This window comes from Callorhinus ursinus, unplaced genomic scaffold, assembly GCF_003265705.2.
Source record: "Callorhinus ursinus isolate GAN/ISIS: 27379988/994484 unplaced genomic scaffold, GSC_fseal_2.0 scaffold5, whole genome shotgun sequence".
Classification (NCBI taxonomy): Eukaryota; Metazoa; Chordata; class Mammalia; order Carnivora; family Otariidae; genus Callorhinus; species Callorhinus ursinus.
The window spans coordinates 13,016,139-13,035,600 of record NW_027397067.1 but is presented as its reverse complement, the minus strand read 5'-3'; the positions used below and the strand labels follow the sequence as shown (position 1 = coordinate 13,035,600).

The window sequence follows — 19,462 nt, the reverse complement described above, 5'->3', positions numbered from 1 at the left end:
TGGCTCAGCCCTGGAAATGGAGCCTCCTTAAGAGTGTCTCTCTCTCTCCCTCTCCCTCTGCCCCTCCCCTCCCCCACCTCTCCCTCTCTTAAAAAAAAAAAAAAGGAGAAGGAGAAGTGACTGGTTATTGGTCAACAATACCTGTCTCAGATAAAAAGTCCTTCTATATCCCTCACCTAAATCTTTCATGCTGCTATTAAAAACCCATTGCCACTTGTTTAACTCCTTGACTGAGGACCTCATGATTCTAGTTCTAGAGATTCTAGGGTCTTTACCAGGTACCACAGACTCTGGGGTAGGGCTGACAACAGGTAAGTATCCCCAGTAATTCTGCTCACTACTGAGATACCGACCTGAAGTTTCCCACCAATTCCCAACATAATGAAGCAATTGTGTACCATCTACTTTATCTAGATCTTTTAAATTATGACCAAATTTGACATTTATTGCCCCAGTTAATACAGAAGCCTAACTGGGAAAGGAAAAGACCTCATTATCTTAATTCCAAAACCATTTTCTATTTGTGGCTCAGTCAACATTTCGGCATCTCGTTAAACGTATTTAATTTCATTCCCTTCACAATAACCCACGTACCACACCAGTGACCACAACTTCAGTGTCCCAGCCCCTAAATTCTATTAGTGTTCAGGAAGCCTCATAGTTGCAACATAATGTTCAATCAGTGCAGAGAAATTAATTAAATTAAAATTATTTTTATTGTGATTTAATTAGCTTGATTTAATTACTTTGTTCACGGACTGAGCATTCTGTTTACAGGCAGATCCCAGCTCTCATTCGTGGCATGAATGTTCCCATAGAATTACACATTTTCTCTGTTCAGCCATTGGAGTGGGCTGGGGGAGTTTGCCAGAAACTCACAATTTATCACAATCAGCATCATCACAAATTATAGGAAGCATCCAGCAATATGATAACTTCTAAATGAAGTGTCTGAAAGCAGGTCATACCACCAGCCTCGGCTGTTGATCCGTCATATTTCATAGTCAACCTGACACCCTGTCCAATTTGCTGTGCCTGCTTTATCCCCGGGCAGCTCCTGTGAGCTGCCGCCTCTCACAGGGCCTGCCTGGGGGGCCCAGCTCCCACACAAGCCAAGGGCCTGCCTGGTCCTCCTCGGCCCCCCTCCAGCCCTGGCTCCATGCGGTGGCCACTCAAGCTGGGGCTCCTGCTTCGTCTTTCTGTGAGCCAGGGGTCCTGTACCTGACGTGCACCATCTGACATTCAGTATTTCAACCGGGGAATATAGGCAGCAAACCACAGAGCATTAGCAATTCCTGAGGCCGGGTCTCAGTGAACACAGGCTATTTACATGATGCCATTGCAGTTACTTTTCATATCTTGGCACACTTGCCTTTGAACCCTACTTCAAAACAATAGCCGGAGATCATGTGTGTTCTCAACCTCCTTTACAGCAGGCCACTCCACAACACAATGTGTGACTCCAGCCAGCCCGACAACAGTGGCCTTCACTGGTTCTCAAAAACAAAATCAGCTCGGGCGCCTGGGTGGCTCAGTCGGTTAAGCATCTGCCTTCGGCTCAGGTGATGGACTCCTGGGATGGAGTCCCATGTCGGGCTCCCTGCTCCATGGGAAGCCTGCTTCTCCCTCTCCCCCTGCTTGTGTTCCTTCTCTCACTGTGTCTCTCTCTGTCAAGTAAATAAATAAAATCTTTAAAAATAAATAAAATGAAATCAGCTCTAACTTGTCTATCTGAAATGTGTCATCTTGATTAGCGCACTCAAGGCTGTATGGAGTTGTTTTCCTATGTTCTAACAACCATATTTCAATATATTTGCCTTTCTGCATGGTCTTACATATTTTATTTTATGATCTGAAACCATTTTGCTGAGAAAGGAGCCATAGGCTTTGCCAGACTGTTCCAACAATAGAGGCCGGAACGTTTTTGTCCCTGTGTGAGTTTTCTGTGGCAGATATAACAAATAGCCACAGCCTTGGTGGTTTCAGGCAACAGAAATTTATATTCACTTATGGTTCTGGAGGCAGAAACTCAGCCTTAGTCTCACTGGGCAGAAATCAAGATGTCGTCAGAGTGGTTCTCCCTCTGGAGGCTATAGAAGAAAGTCCATCCCTTGCCTCTTCCAGCTTCTAGTGGCTGCCAGCATTCTTTCGCTTCTGGCCACATCCTTCCAATCTCTGCTCCTGTCTCCACATCACCTTCTCCTCTTCTGTGTGTGTGAGTCCCTCCGCCCCTCTCTTACAAGGACAATGTTGACGGCATTGATGGCCCAAGTGGATAACGTAGGGTAATTTCCCCATCTCAAGGTTCTTAACTTAGTCACATCTTCAAAGGCTATCTTTTTTTTTTCCAAATAAGGTAACGTTTACAGATTCCAGGGATCAGAGCCTGATCTTCTGGGGGCCACCATTCAGCCCACTGGTCTCTATGCTACTTAACTCTTCATTGGCCTTCAGGAAGGGACATAAAATGATTTTAAAGATGTGACAGAAATAGCACCAAATTAAAATAGACGTCCATGCCAAAGCCCATTAAAATAATCAGATAAAAGTTAATGTGACGGTTAAAGAGAAAGCAAGGCCTTTGAAAAATGAAGTTTTTGCCAAGGCCTGGGAGAGAAACAGGGCCTGTTCCTTCACGTCCAGGTGAAGAAAGTACAAGTTTTGCAAACCTTGCCACCAGAACACGCTTGGTTCTTGAGCCCTGACTGTCCCCGAGAGCTTGGGTGAGTTGCTCTGCTTGCCCCTCCTAAGCCTCTCATCCTGCCCCAAGGGTGCCGTATTTATGTGTTGTGCAAAGTGTTGAATGAGGAACTTCTGTCACCGACCAGAAGTGAAAAAGGGCAGGGACTGTGTGTTTTTCAATTAACTAGAACAAGAGGAAATAAGTGTTAACTTCAACGTGAGATACTCAGGCTACCGATCAGAGCTGAATCCCTACAGGCAGGTGTGCCCGACCTGATTTATTTCCAAAAGAAGTTCAAGAGCCGCCTCTTCCGGAATCAAGAAAATGGTGGATGAGCTAATCCAGTGGCAGCCTGATGCCCTTTCTGGTCGAGAAATCAGGCCTGGCTTCCTGCCCAGCTCTGCCTCTTCTCATGTGATGTCATTCACAAAACCCGGCCTCACTAAGCACCAGTCTTCTCTGTAGATAGACTACATGGGCTCCTTAAAGGCAGGGCTCTTCTTCTTCCGTGTGCAGGTTTGAGCACATTACCTGGCACACAGAGGACCTTCAATAAATATTCCTTTACTTGAACTGAATGTCTGCCTTACCTGACTCACAGACTCAAAGTGATATTGGTCATGCTGTGATTCACACCCTGGAGCTCCTGGCCAGGCACCTGCCAGGGCAGCTTCAGTTACTGCTTTGCCCTGCCCGGGGGCCTCCCCCTCGCCCTGGCCAGTGATGGCATCACCACCCACCTGCCAAAGCCAAGAGTGAGGGCCCACCTTGCCTTGCCACCCTAGCGGGCTTCCAGCCTCTGTTCCCAGCATTCTCCAGAAAATAAAACTGTTTAACCACCAAAAAAATAATAATAATAATAATTAATTTAAAAAAAAATATATATATATAGGGCATGCTGCTTCTGGAGGTAACTCAGAAACGCTACACAAACAGAAGGTATCAGTATTGTGGTGGATATCGTTCCTCTTCCACTAAGTCCTTTGGCAAGGTCCCTTCCAGCCATATGACACTTTCACCCCTTTAAAAATTAGCCTCAGGGTCGCCTGGGTGGCTCAGTTGGTTAGGCATCTGCCTTCAGCTCAGGTGGGATCGAGCCCTGCATCGAGCTCCCAGCTCATCGGGGGAGCCTGCTTCTCCCTCTCCCTCTGCCTGCCATTCTGCCTCCTTGTGCTCTCTCTCTCTCTCTCTCTCTGTCAGATAAATAAATAAAATCTTTTTTAAAAAATAAAAAATAAAATTAGCCTCAGAGAATGCACATCTGCACTGGGGATGAGTAGAAAGAAGTCTCCATTACTCATGCCCTTTAATTCAGAGGGCATGCCCTACCATGCAAACCTTGGTGCTCATCAGCAGACTGGAAAGACCTTTGAGATTATCTAGTCCAACATCGTCTTCTTTAGGGAAAAAGAAAACTAAGAGTTTTCTTTTGTCATATGGCTTGTCAGCAGCAAAGAACACAAGCAGCTAGAACCTACCTCTACTGTCTTCTAGTCCAGTGTGTTCTCCATTCTCTTGTGCTCTTTCTTTAACCCAAGGTTTTCACTTAGCCTTGTAAATCTGGTTCAGTGCACTATCTCACAGCTAAGTGTTCCAAGCTGCCTGAGTAGAGTATGTTACTGACTCCCCTCACACAGGTTGGGTTGTGAGAACCTACATAGAAAAACCATTACAAGGTACTCTGAAAAAAAAAACGTAGCATGTTTTGGTAGTGTTTGATTTTGTAGTATGCCATTTTAATTCCCTCTTCTTGCTTTTCCTGTATTTTTAAAGTTATTTTATTAGTCGTTATCTTGGAAACTACAATTAACATCTTAAACTTGTAACAACCTAGTTTGAGTAATACCAACTGAGTTTCAAGTGTGCTCTGAATAGCTCCATCTCTCCCCCTTTACATTGTTATTGTCACAGACTACAACTTTATCCATTATATGCCCATTAACATAGACCTATAATCATTGTTTTATGCATTTGCATAAAATTAAATCACAGGAAAAAGAAGTTATAAACCATAGCAAAAGTACAATGATACTGGATTTTATACTTACCTAGACAGTTACCTTTACCTGTGTTCTTTGCGTTTTTTTTCTTATGGCTTTGATTGATTTAAAGTCTCTGTCCTTTCATTTCAGCCTAAAAGACTCCCTTTAACATTTATCATACAGCAGATTTACTAGTACTGAACTCCCTCGGCTTTTGTTTATCTGGAAATGTCTTAATATCTCCTTCATTCTTGAAAGATAGTTTTGCCAGATACAGGATTCTCAGTTGGTGAGTTTCTTTCTTTCAGGACTTTAAATACGTCATCCCCCTGCCTCTGGCCTCCATGATTTTTGAAGAGAAGCAAGTTGTTAGGGACGCCTGGGTGGCTCAGTCGGTTAAGTGTCTGCCTTCGGCTCAGGTCATGATCTCAGGGTTCTGGGATCGAGCCTAGTGACAGGCTCCCTGCTCAGCAGGGAGTCTGCTTCTCCCTCTCCCTCTGCCCCTCCCCCCTCTGCTTGTGTGCTCTCTCTCTCTCTCTCTAAAAATAAATAAATATTTTTTTAAAAAGAGAAATAAGTTGTTAATCTTATTATGGATTTGTCAAATATGGTAAGTCCCTTTCCTCTTGGCGCTTTCAAGATTCTCTCTTCATTTTGGGTTTCAATAGTTTGACTATAATGTCTCAGTGTGGGTCTCTTTATGTTTATCCTACATGGAGTTCATTGAGCCTCTTAGACATGTATGTTCATGTATTTTTTCAGATTTGGGAAATTTTCAGCCATTATTCATTCAAATTGCTTTCTTCCCTTTTTTTCTTCTCCTAACACTCCTTCCCAAAATGTGTATGTTAGTATGTGTCATGATATTGCACACATCCCTCATGCTCAGTTCACTATTCTTCATTTTCTTTTTCTTCTGGTCCTCACACAAGTTCAGTGTCTTACCTACAAGTTCATTGACTCTTTCTTTTGCCTGCTCAAATCTTTTTTTTTTTTAAGATTTTATTTATTTATTTGACATGGGGCGGTGGGGAGAGAGCAAGCACAAGCAGGGGGAGTGGCAGGCAGAGGGAGAAGCAGGCTCCCCACTGAGCAAGGAGCCCAATGTGGGGCTTGATCCCAAGACTCTGGGATCATGACCTGAGCTGGAGGCAGCCACTTAACTGACTGAGCCACCCAGGCGCCCCAAACCTGTTCAAATCTTCTGTTTAACCTCTCTAGTGAGTTTTTCATTTCAGTTGTACTACTTGCCTCCAAAATTTGTTTGGTTCCTTTATTTAATTTCTATTTCTTTGTTGATATTCTCATTTTGCTCATACATTGTTTTCCTGAGTGAATTTAGTTCTCACTGAACATACTGAAGACAGTAAATTTAATGTCTTTTACTAATCTTTCCAATGTCAGGGATTCCTCAGGGATGATTTCTATCAAATTCGTTTTCTCCTGTGAGTGGGCAATATTTTCGTGGTGTTTCTTTAGATTTTGTCTGTTTGTTTGTTTTTTAAGGGGTTGTTTATTTATTTGTTTTGGTAGATTTTGTATGTTGTTGTGAGAACTGAACACTGAGTATTAAGTTATGGTAATTCTAGAGATTTAACCCTCCTACACCTCTGGAATCTTACTTGTTGAAAGCTAAAGCCAACTGTTTGTTACTTTTCTAAACTATTTTTGCAACATATTGTATTCCTTCCTTTGTGTGGTCCCTGATGTTTCTGTTCTGTTCTATGTAATCAGCCAGTAACCTGACAAAGATTTCCTTAAATGTCCACCTTGCAAAAGGGGTGTAGGAAAGAAAAAAAGTAGTTCCTGTCTGTTTAAATCCCTTCAGAAGCTGCTTTGGTCCATGAATGGGTTGACAGTTCCTGCCAATTCAATCATTGTTTTGGTGAAGGGACAGATTCCTAGAGCTTCCTACTCTGCCATCTTTTTGTGATGTCATCCAGTAGTGATTGATTTTAATTTAGAAACAAGAGAGAGAAAATAATAATTAACTCAAAGTTCCCAAACATGAAAAAACATTTCATCAATGTGGATCTTGACTGTCTCATGGTCTCTCATGAGAGATCAAACAACACAGTGATTTTTGTCTGCCATCTTTAAGTCATAGATATTCTAAACTTTTTTTTAAGATTTTATTTATTTATTTATTTATTTATTTATTTATTTATTTGAGAGAGAGAAACAGCATGAGAGGGGAAAGGGTCAGAGGGAGAAGCAGGCTCCTGGCTGAGCTGGGAGCCCGATGTGGGACTCGATCCCAGGATTCCAGGATCATGACCTAAGCCGAAGGCAGTCGCTTAACCAACTGAGCCACCCAGGTGCCCTAAGTCATATATATTCTAAAAATCCCTTTAGGAAGCAGGCAAGTATAAAATTTGCTGGAAGCATGATGTAGAAAAATCTTTGACCTAGAAGAGTCTAGGAGGGTCAGAATTGAGAGATCAAAGTGATATTGCTAAATAAAAGAGGCATCTTCTGGAGCATGAAGAGGAAAGCTGGTTCTCAGGATCAAGGAATGTTTGATGAAGAGAAACGTTGAGTCTGACCACAAAAGAGTCCCTGACCTCCCTGTCCTTACATGCACTCTACACGTAACACTCAGCCACCTGGTGGCTTCTGGCATTCCCGTCTGACGGTCCTGTTTGGTCACTTGACTTGGATGTCGTATGCTCTCACACAATTAGACCTCTCTTGAGAAGAAGAATTTCTTAAACGTTATAATTAAGCTAAAGGAGGAAGAAGGAAGAGGGTATGGGGAAGGGTGTATTCATTTCCTGGGGCTGCCATAACATATTACCACAAACTTGATGGTTCAAAACAACAAAAATTTATTCTCTCATGGTTCTGGAGACTAGAAGTCAAAAATCAAGGTCAGGGCTCCCTCCAAAAGCTCTGAATCTCTCTTTGCCTCTTCCAACCTGGGGCCTGGTGACTCTAAGCATTTCTCTTCCCATGGTAGCATAACTCCTCTGCTGTCTCTTGTCTTCGCATGGCCTTCTCCTCTGTGCGCCTCTCTCCAAGCTGGACCTCTCATACAAATACCAATCACTGGATTTAAAACCTCCCCTAAATCTAAGATAATCTTATCTCAAGATCTTTAACTTAATTGCATCTGCAAAAACCTATTTCCCCAAATAGAATCACAAGCACAGGTATCATGGGTGTGGTATAATATGAAATATATTTGGTCTTTGTCCCAGGTTCCTGACACAGGGCTGTTAAAACCCTTGGGTTTTCCTGAGTGATAGGAGTGTCTTTTGTTATTCATAATGTGCCCCTTTCAATGACACTGGAGTTTATGCTAATGAGGTAATTTAGGAAATCTTGATACCCTCAGGAGAGGGCTGGTCACCAGGAAGACAAAGTAATTAGAGGGTTGGAAGTTTCAGCCTCACCCACCAATCTCTGGGAAGGGGAAGGTAGGAAACTGGAGATCCGAGCTCTGTAAAAACCCTTGACCAATGCAATGCAGAGTTTCAGGTTGCTGAACACACTGAGGTGATGGGAGGGTGGCGCTGCTAGGGAGAGCATGGAAGCTCCATGCCCCTGCCCCATACTGCCCTGTGCATCTCTTTCATCTGGCTATTCCTGAATTCTATCCTTTCTAATAATCCAATAGACATAGGTAAACTGTTTTCCTGAGTTCTGTGAGCCATTCTAGCAAATTATCAAACTTGAGGAGCGGGTTGTGAGTACCCTTAATTTACACCTGGTCAGTCAGAAGTCTGGGTGGCCTGAGACTCATGACCAGCATCCAAAGTGGGGCAGTCTTGCGGGACTGAACCCTTAACCTGTGGGGTCTGGGAGTGCCTGGGTGGCTCAGTTGGTTAAGTGTCTGCCTCAGGTCATGACCCCAGGGCCCTAGGATCGATCCCCGATCCCCAAGTCCGGCTCCCTGCTCAGCAGGGAGTCTGCTTCTCCCTTTCCCTCTGCCTCTCCCCTTGCTTGTGCACTCTCTCTCTCTCTCTCTCAAATGAATAAATAAAATATTTTAAAAAAAAAAGAAAAAAGCCTGTGGGGTCTGCACTAACCTTGGATAATCCATATCAGAATGTAACTGAATTGTTAGACAACCAGTTTTGGTGTTGAAGAATTAGAGAATTGGCTGGTGCCAGAGAAAACACCCCACAAAGGTTATGATTTGGATGTGGCCTTTGATGGGGATACATAATTCAACTCCCTGTAAAGGGGAAGGGAAAGAAGCAAGATTCTCGTATTCTCACAAAATCTGTAGTACTGAGTATATATTAATTAAATGTATAAAGGTGTTACTTATGGAATCAACTTAAGAAGGCAGAGCGGTTAATGGTGCTTCATGACAGAGACTTCTTTTGCCCCTAGTTAGACATGAGGTCTTTGCACAAACTTTACAGAAAAGATTATAAGCCTCCTTCAGTATCTACTCCCCCTGCCCACTAATCCTGAGTTTACATTACAGGTGGTCTTTTGGGAGGATAGGCAGGAAATACAGATAACATTTAATGAGGGTGAAATCTGTGAGCTCATCACTGGAATTATGACCACTGATAGAGCGAAGGAAGCATTCAAAGATTTGGAGCCCAAATTTAAGTACCTTTGACTCCTTTCCTGGAATGTCCCCGACCATTAAAAAGGAAGTGATTTCAATTCACGCCAAGTCCAACCACCAGTGGAAGGGATACCATCCATTGTTCTCAATCTTACAAATTTTTCTTTTCTTTCATGTCACTTCTCTTCCTTTTCTAGCACTATATTTTCTCTCTTTTTTTTAAAAAAAAGTAACAAACATTTGCTTTCACAAGCATGCAGTTTCGTCTTGCTTCAATGCCATGAGGCAGGTATCATTATTGCTACTTTATAGAGAGTGAAATGGGGCCTCAAAGAGGTAATATAAGGTTAGGCAGGCACTAAAACCCTACGATGACTCCCTTTCTACTCCTATTTCCTTTTCCTCCTTTTCCCCATTCCGAAGGGCCTCAAAGGCTTAGCACAGGCACCCAGTATTCTAAGATCCATGGTTTTCAGCCCTCTGAGTATCAGAACCACCTGGGGAGCTTTTACAAAAGCTGATGACTGGCCCCATCCCAGGTCATAGGAATCAGAGCATCTGGTGGTGCAGCCTGGACATCAGCATTTTGTCGAAGCCCCCCAGGCGATCCTAATGTGCGGCCAAGATTGAGAATCACTGCTATTACGTTTGCACCTCTTATGAGCCAGAGAAAAGAAAATAGTCACTCTCAGGCAGAAGCAAATCTTCGGAGCATGTCTCAGTAAACCTGGTTGATAAAAACCAAGGACAAAGTGACCAATGAGACTTACAGATGACAATCTGAGCGGACACATTTAATGCCCCTCCCTTCCCCAATCCCACTGGAAGAATCATAGAATCATCCTGAGCAGGGAGAAAAGTCTTTAACATTCATGTAAAATAAGGAAGAATGGTATTGACACGCTAGAAACTTTGAGGAGGTAGGCGCGACTTGGTGGAGGTGAAAGCAGAGGGGTCAAAGTACTAAGAAGAACTATGCAGCACTGACAAAGGCCACGTTGGGAGTAAGTGAGTGAAATTTCCCGCAAAGACCCAGGAAATTCTCACCCGTGAACTACAAGAGAATAGGACTGTGAGACGGTCGGCGGGTGGAACTTAGGGCAGTTTGAAAATTACACCAGTGCCTCACACACAGAACTGCTGGCCACCTGGAGGGATTTGGGGAAGGCCCCCATCAGTTACCAGAGAAATAAAAACTTAAAATTTTCCCTCTGGGACTCAGAGAACAGAACAGGAACAAACACAATCACTGACAAAATCATCTCAAATTTCCAAGCCAGGTAAATATAGATCTCCTTTTGAAAGAAAAAGCAAATCAAAACAAAATAAAAATCCCAGAATACAGGAAAAGAATTGGTACACAAAAAAGGAAAGAAAACTACTTTGAAGAATCAGAGCAAATGGCTCTGATTTGGGAGTAGCGTGGAAGCTCCAAAAAGCAGGGATTTTTAATTTGGATTTTCCACATGTTGGAAGGACATTATGGAGAAGGGCTACAAAGAAGAAACAACTGATAAATATTTCTATTGGTGAAAATCATGCTCACTAGAATTTTGTTCAAAACGACTTTAATCTGGGCAGGGTGGCAGGTTAAAATTTCCAAAGATGGCAAATTTCCCAACCCACAAGCTCATATACAATGTGACCTGCCTCTTTCATCAGGAAGAGGGGTCTATTTCTCCACATCTTTGAATCTAGGCAGGAGGCAGGAGGATCAGTGTGACTTCACTGACCAATAGACTATGCTGGAAATGACACTATGCCGGGTCCGGTCACAGCTGGCCTGAAAGCTTTTGCCCCTGCGTATTGGAAGTCAGCAGCCATGTAAAAGGTATGACCACCTAAGACAACCAAGCTGGGAGAAGCCCAAGCCATGCAGAGAGACCCCAGAGAGTGAGACACCATGGAGAGAGAGAAAGAGAAATTGAAAGAGGCTATGCCTTGGGAGTGAGAAGACAGAATGGAAGTGGGCCACCCATCTCAGCTCCACCAGCTAAGGCCATGTGATCAGAGATACACCACCCAGCCAAGCTACCAAATTCCTGACCCTCAATATTATAAGCAAAATAAAATGGTGGCTCCAAGCCACAAAGTTTCAGGTGGTTTGTTAAAAAGAAATCAAGAGCAGCAAAGGCAACCCACAGCAGCCTGGAGGGCATCACAGAGACAGCAGGGTTTGGTGAATGTTGAAATCCCAAGCCATCTTCCCCAGCTCAGCTCCCAGAATTCTGGCAGCCAGGACATGACCCTAAAGGCAAGACATGGGCAGATTTCCTCTGCGAATTCTGACCAGCTCTAGGGGAAAGACCTAAAGCAACTCACTGGAGAGCTCCCCACAGTAGCCCTACGGAGAAGTTGCCTTTCATTAGGACCCTGCCCACAGGCAGCCTCCAATCACCTTTCAGTCCCCTGTCCTAAACACACACAACCAACCCAGGATTCCTAGACCTGTGACAACACCTTTAATATGAAACACACAGAGGAAAGGACATTTAGAGGAAACATTATGAGGGGAAGAGAAAACTAAAAAGCAAAATGATCATTTTTGTCCATAAGGAAGGAGATATAGGAGAAAACATTGCATCCATAAAACAAGAACAGGATGCTGTTAAAAAGAACGAGTAGTCCAAAAACAAAAAAAGAGCTTTTGGAAATTAAATAAATGACAGCATGAGTGAATAACTCAGCAAAAGGGTGGGACGATAAGTTGGGGAAACTTTCTGGAAAAGAAAGCAAACATCAGAGATGAAAAATAAAAGAGGAAAGACAAGAAAACCAGAGGACCAGTACAGACCAAAAATTAGCTGTTCCCTCCAAATAACAAAGAGTTCCAAAGAGAAGGAACAGAGAAAATGAAGTGGAGGAAATCACCAATAATGTAATTCAAGGGAACTTCCCACACTTGAAGGGTATGACACACACCAAGTCACATCATCATGAAACCTCCTAACATTACTTAGAAAAAGAAGATTCTGCAAGGAGGGGGAGGGAGGAAAGAGAGGGACAGAGATTGAGAGAGAGAAAGGTCACATACAAACGAGAAATCGTGGAATGACTTAGAACTTCGCAATAGCAACACAGGGCACTAAAAGACAATGGTGCAAGGCCTTCCAAATTCTGAAAAATCATCTCCACGCTGAACTTATCCATCCAAATTATGAACATGTGCAAAATGAAGACATTTTCAGACATATGAAACATGACTCTCCCACACACTTTTTTTAGGAACCCATGGGAGAGTGTGCCTCATAAAACAAAGGAATGAATCAAGAAGGAAGAAAATATGAAATCCAGGACACAGGCTTCAACCCAGTCGAACAATAAAGGGAATTCCCAGAACATTAATGAAGAGGGTTCTCAGAACAACAGCTGTCAGTTCAGACAAGAGCTGGTCAGAGGACTTCAGTAAAGATTCCCCCAGAATACTGAAGAGACAGAATGTCTGATGTGAATGCACACCTCAAGAGGCGATCTAGAACACTGGTAGAGAATCGGGGCTGACACGTGTAATGCAGATCCAAGAAAGACACAAAACAACTATAATCCAGAGCAGCACTCTCCAGTAGAAACAAAGTGTGCACCCCACATGTAATTTTACATTTATTGCTAGTCACATTTTAAAAAGAAATAGCTGGGGCGCCTGGGTGGCTCAGTTGGCTAAGCGACTGCCTTCAGCTCAGGTCATGATCCTGGAGTCCTGGGATCGAGTCCCGCATCGGGCTCCTTGCTCAGCAGGGAGTCTGCTTCTCTCTCTGACCCTCTTCCTTCTCGTGCTCTCTATCTCTCATTCTCTCTCTCTCTCTCTCTCAAATAAATAAATAAAATCTTTAAAAAATAAATTAATTAATTAAATTAAATTAAATTAAAAGAAATAGCTGAAGGGCACCTGGCGGACTCAGTCAGTAGAGCATGTGGCTCTTGATCTCGGGGTTGTGAGTTCAAGCCCCACACTGGGAGTAGAGTTTACATAAATAAATAAACAAACAAACAAATAAATGAGCTGAAATTCATTAATTAGTATCAATTATTTTATTTAACCCAATATATCTAAAATATTATTTCACCATAAATCAATACAGAGTTATTAATGAGACGTTTTACATTCGTTTTTCATACTAATTCTTGGACATCCAGTGTGTATTTTGCATTTACAGCCCACCTCAATTTGCTCACTAAAATTTCTCAGAAATACTTGATTTTCATCTGAATTTAGTTTTCATTAAATTTGCAGCTGAAAAGGTTATTCACATACCAAATGTGTTCCAAACATACTTAAAATTTTTCCAAAAGCCATCAGTTATTAAATTCAGATGTAAAATTAAATAATATTAAAAATTAATTCCTTAGTTACACTAGTCACATTTCAAGTACTCAGTAGCCACATGTCCCTATTGGCGAGCATACTGGACAGCTGAGATCCAGAGAGATCAAAAAGTTACTTGGAAAAGGAAAAGTAATCATTGTCACTATATAGCTCAGCTTCACATAACATACTCTGAGTATTCATTTAATCAAAATTATCATATGAACTCCATTGGGAAGATGGGGATGGGAAACATCCATTGTGTCAAGAAGGAAGAAGAAAGCAAGCTAAATCTTAAAACGTCTGAAACTGAAAAACAGTAGCAATATAAATCTATTAAATAGAAACAGAAGTAACACAATAGGAATCTATCAACATCACTCCAGGTGAATGCCTCTGGGTAAGGAGAACCGAGGGAAAATGGGCTTGGGACTTGTGTTTCTCTGAAACATTACAGTATTGGTTGACTCTTTAAACTCATGCATGCGGGGCGCCTGGGTGGCTCAGCTGGTTAAGCAACTGCCTTCGGCTCAGGTCATGATCCCAGGGTCCTGGGATCGAGCCCCGCATCAGGCTCCCTGCTCAGCCAGAAGCCTGCTTCTCCCTCTCCCACTCCCACTGCTTGTGTTCCCTCTCACGCTCTCTCTCTCTCTCTCTCTGTCAATTAAATAAATAAATAAAAATCTTTAAAAAATTAAAAAAATAAAAATAAAAAAAATAAACTCATGCATGCATGATTTTGATTTTTGAAAAGATCTTGACAAATGATCAGTGGACAGTCTGTCCACAAGCGTGTGGGTTAAGAATTTTCTATCTAATATCCTCGCTCTCTCACTCTCTCCTTCTCTCTATAAAATAAATAAATCTTAAAAAAAACGGGGGGAGGGCGCCTAGGTGGCTCAGTCAGTTGAGCATCCGACTCTTGATTCCGGCTCAAGTCATGGTCTCAGGGTCATGGGATTGAGCCCCATGTTGGGCTCCACACTCAGTGGGGAGTCTCCTTCTCTCCCTGCCCCTCTCCCTCTGCCCCTCCCGCTACTCTCACATGCTCATTATCTCTCTGTCTCTCTCTCTTTCTCTCTATAAAATAAATAAATAAACCTTAAAAAAAGTTTTTTCTTTGTAATATTGCCCATGTAGGATTGTCACTTTAAAACAGGCCCCCTTCCCATCGTCCTCTGTAAGGAGGCGAAGCTAGGAGGCAGCCCCAAGTGTCAGATGGAAAAGAAAGCTGACAGAGAATGCAGTGCAACACATGCGTCCCTGTGGCCAAATCCCAAGTCCCACTCTCAAGGCACAAGAGAGGCTCTGAGGAAGTCACACAACATGGCGTCCTGAGGACCCCAAGGGGACAGAAGAGTCAGGGGAAAGGAAGCACAACTCTCAAGAGATGAATGCCTGAAGACAGGGTAAGGGTGCAGCACTTCCCACCTTCTCCACACCTCAAACCTTCCCCTTTCAGGGGGGTCTAGCTACGCCACTTGTGGTTCCATTGGCACCTCCTCCAAGCCAAAGTCTACCGTCCTTCATGGCCCAGGGCAGAGGTTCTCCCTCCTTTAAATGTTCCCTGACTATTCTTGGCCTCACTTTTTTTTTTTTTTTTAAACTCACGTGGTAGGTCTCAAACAGCTTGGGCCTTAATTATAAACTGTGGAATTGCACACTATAATTTCATGCATAATTTCCAAGCTGCATGATAAGAACAAGGATAATACCATATGCTTCTGCATGCCCCATCATACTGAGCATAGGATTAAACCCATAGTATAGGTTTGAAGACTATTTGATGATTGATTGTTGACAGTGATATTGAAATGTGTTTATGCATTTCTGTAGTACCTGTTATGTCAGAAGCTATGGTATTTTATAGGTAGGTAAGAGAGGATTTTTAGACATAGGAACTCAGGTACAGAGCTGAGTTCATTTCCCCTTCAGTTCATGACACAAGATTGTAATTGGTCAATACAAAACCTCTCCCTTCAGAAGAGATATGTAACCTATAAAGGTAGAAACATTAGATGGGCAACAGACCTGTCCACAGAGACCTGGCAGGCCAGAAAGGACTGGCATGATACCTTCAGAGCACTAAATGAGAAAAATATGCAGCCAAGAATACTCTATCCAGCTAGGCTATCATTGAAAATAGAAGGAGAGATAAAAAGCTTCCAGGACAAACAAAAACTAAAGGAATTTGCAAACACGAAACCAGCCCTACAAGAAATCTTGAAAGGGGTCCTCTAAGCAAAGAGAGAGCCTAAAAGCGGCATAGACCAGAAAGGAACACAGACAATATACAGTAACAGTCACCTTACAGGCAATACAATGGCACTAAATTCATATCTTTCAATAGTTACCCTGAATGTAAATGGGCTAAATGCCCCAATCAAAAGACACGGGCTATCAGATTGGATTAAAAAACAAGACCCATCGATATGCTGTCTGCAAGAGACTCATTTTAGACCCAAAGACACCCCTACATTGCAAGTGAGGGGGTGGAAAACCATTTACCATGCTAACGGACACCAAAAGAAAGCTGGGGTGGCAATCCTTATATCAGACAAATTAGATTTTAAAACAAAGACTGTAATAAGAGATGAGGAAGGACACTATATCCTACTTAAAGGGTCTATCCAACAAGAAGATCTAACAATTGTAAATATCTATGCCCCTAACATGGGAGCAGCCAATTATATAAGGCAATTAATAACAAAAGCAAAGACACACATTGACAACAATACAATAATAGTGGGGGACTTTAACACCCCCCTCACTGAAATGGACAGATCATCTAAGCAAAAGATCAACAAGGAAATAAAGACTTTAAATGACACACTGGACCAAATGGACTTCACAGACATATTCAGAACACTCCATCCCAAAGCGACGGAATACACATTCTTCTCTAGTGCCCATGGAACATTCTCCAGAAGAGATCACATCCTAGGTCACAAATCAGGTCTCAACCGGTACCAAAAGACTGGGATTATTCCCTGCATATTTTCAGACCACAATGCTTTGAAACTAGAACTCAATCACAAGAAGAAAGTCGGAAAGAATTCAAATACGTGGAGGCTAAAGAGCATCCTACTAAAGAATGAAGGGGTCAACCAGGAAATTAAAGAAGAATTTTAAAAATTCATGGAAACCAATGAAAATGAAAGCACAACTGTTTAAAACCTTTGGGATACAGCAAAGGCAGTCCTAAGAGGAAAGTACATAGCAATACAAGCCTTTCTCAAGAAACAAGAAAGGTCTCAAATACACAGCCTAACCCTACACCTAAAGGAGCTAGAGAAAAAACAGCAAATAAAGCCTAAACCCAGCAGGAGAAGAGAAATAATAAAGATCAGAGCAGAAATCAATGAACTAGAAACCAAAAGAACAGTAGAGCAGATCAACGAAACTAGGAGCTGGTTCTTTGAAAGAATTAACAAGATTGATAAACCCCTGCCCAGACTTACCAAAAAGAAAAGAGAAATGACCCAAATCAACAAAATCATGAATGAAAGAGCAGAGATCACAACCAATACAATACAAACAATTATAAGAACATATTATGAGCAACTCTATGCCAGCAAAATAGATAACCTGGAAGAAATGAATGCATTCCTAGAGATGTATCAACTACCAAAATTGAACCAGGAAGAAATAGAAAACCTGAACAGACCTATAACCACTAAGGAAATTGAAGCAGTCATCAAAAATCTCCCAACAAAAGCCCAGGGCCAGATGGCTTCCCAGGGGAATTCTACCAGACATTTAAAGAAGAATTAATACCTATTCTCCTGAAACTGTTCCAAAAAATAGAAATGGAAGGAAAACTTCCAAACTCATTTTATGAGGTCAGCATTACCTTGATCCCAAAACCAGACAAAGACCCCATCAAAAAGGAGAATTACAGACCAATATCTTTGATGAACATGGATGCAAAAATTCTCACCAAAATACTAGCCAATAGGATCCAACAGTACATTAAAAGGATTGTTCACCACGACCAACTGTGATTTATCCCCTGGGCTGCAAGGTTGGTTCAACATCCACAAATCAATCAACGTGATACAATACATTAACAAAAGAAAGAGCAAGAATCATATGATCCTCGCAATAGATGCAGAAAAAGCATTTGACAACGTACAGCATCCTTTCTTGATCAAAACTCTTCAGAGTATAGGGATAGAGGGTACATACCTCAATATCATAAAAGCCATCTATGAAAAACCTACAGTGAATATCATTCTCAATGGGGAAAAACTGAGAGCTTTCCCCCAAGGTCAGGAACGCGGCAGGGATGTCCACTCTCACCACTGCTATTCAACATAGTATTAGAAGTCCTACCCCCAGCAATCAGACAACAAAAAGAAATCAAAGGCATCCAAATCGGCAAAGGGGAAGTCCAACTCTCACTCTTCGCAGATGATATGATACTTTATGTGGAAAACCCAAAAGACTCCACCCCAAAACTGCTAGAACTCATACAGGAATTCAGTCAAGTGGCAGGATATAAAATCAATGCACAGAAGTCAGGGGTATTCCTATACATCAACAACAAGACCAAAGAGAGAGAAATTAAGGAGTCGATCCCATTTACAACTGCACCCCAAACCATAAGATACCTAGGAATAAATCTAACCAAAGAGGCAAAGGATCTGTACTCAGAAAACTATAAAATACTCATGAAAGAAATTGAGGAAGACGCAAAGAAATGGAAAAACGTTCCATGCTCATGGATTGGAAGAACAAACATTGTGAAGATGTCAATGCTACCTAGAGCAAGCTACACATTCAGTGCAATCCCCATCAAAATACCATCCACTTTTTTCAAAGAAATGGAACAAATAATCCTAAAATTTGTATGGAACCAGAAAAGACCCCGAATAACCAGAGGAATGTTGAAAAAGAAAAGCAAAGATGGTGGCATCACAATTCCGGACTTCCAGCTCTATTACAAAGCTGTCATCATCAAGACAGTATGGTACTGGCACAAAAACAGACACATAGATCAATGGAACAGAATCGAGAGCCCAGAAATGGACCCTCAACTCTATGGTCAACTCATCTTTGACAAAGCAGGAAAGAATGTCCAATGGGAAAAAGACAGTCTCTTCAACAAATGGTGTTGGGAAAATTGGACAGCCACATGCAGAAGAATGAAACTGGACCATTTCCTTACACCACACACAAAAACAGACTCCAAATGGTTGAAAGACCAAAATGCGAGACAGGAGTCCATCAAAATCCTAAAGGAGAACACAGGCAGCAACCTCTTCGACCTCAGCCACAGCAACTTCTTCCTAGAAACATTGCCAAAGGCACGGGAAGCAAGGGCAAAAATGAACTATTGGGATTTCATCGAGATAAAAAGCTTTTTCACAGCAAAAGAAACAGTCCACAAAACCAAAAGACAACCGACAGAATGGGAGAAAATATTTGTAAATGACATATCAGATAAAGGGCTAGTATCCAAAATCTATAAAGAACTTTTCAAACTCAACACCCAAAGAACAAATGATCCAATCAAGAAATGGGCAGAAGACATGAACAGACATTTTTCCAAAGAAGACATCCAAATGGCCAACAGACACATGAAAAAGTGCTCAACGTTGCTCAGCATCAGGGAAATCCAAATCAAAACCTCAATGAGATACCACCTCACACCCGTCAGAAAGGCTAAAATTAACAAGTCAGGAAATGACAGATGTTGGTGGGGATGCAGAGAAAGGGGAACCCTCCTACACTGTGGGTGGGAATGCAAGCTGGTGCAGCCACTCTGGAAAACAGTATGGAGGTTCCTCAAACAGTTGAAAATAGAGCTACCATACGATCCAGCAATTGCACTACTGGGTATTTACCACAAAGATACAAATGTAGGGATCCGAAGGGGTACGTGCACCCCAATGTTTATAGCAGCCATGTCCACAATAGCCAAACTGTGGAAAGAGCCAAGGTGTCCATCGACAGATGAATGG

The 19,462-nt window shown here is 42.2% G+C and overlaps 1 long non-coding RNA gene across 1 annotated transcript in view; it reads right to left on the bottom strand.

Moving 5' to 3' along the window:
• Window positions 1-552: 552 nt before the first annotated feature.
• Window positions 553-19,462, bottom strand: part of LOC141372794 (uncharacterized) — a 34,965-nt gene continuing 16,055 nt past the window's right edge. The window contains exon 5 of the long non-coding RNA XR_012378212.1: window positions 553-2,448. This is a non-coding gene — a long non-coding RNA (uncharacterized lncRNA). The remainder of the gene's footprint in view (window positions 2,449-19,462) is intronic.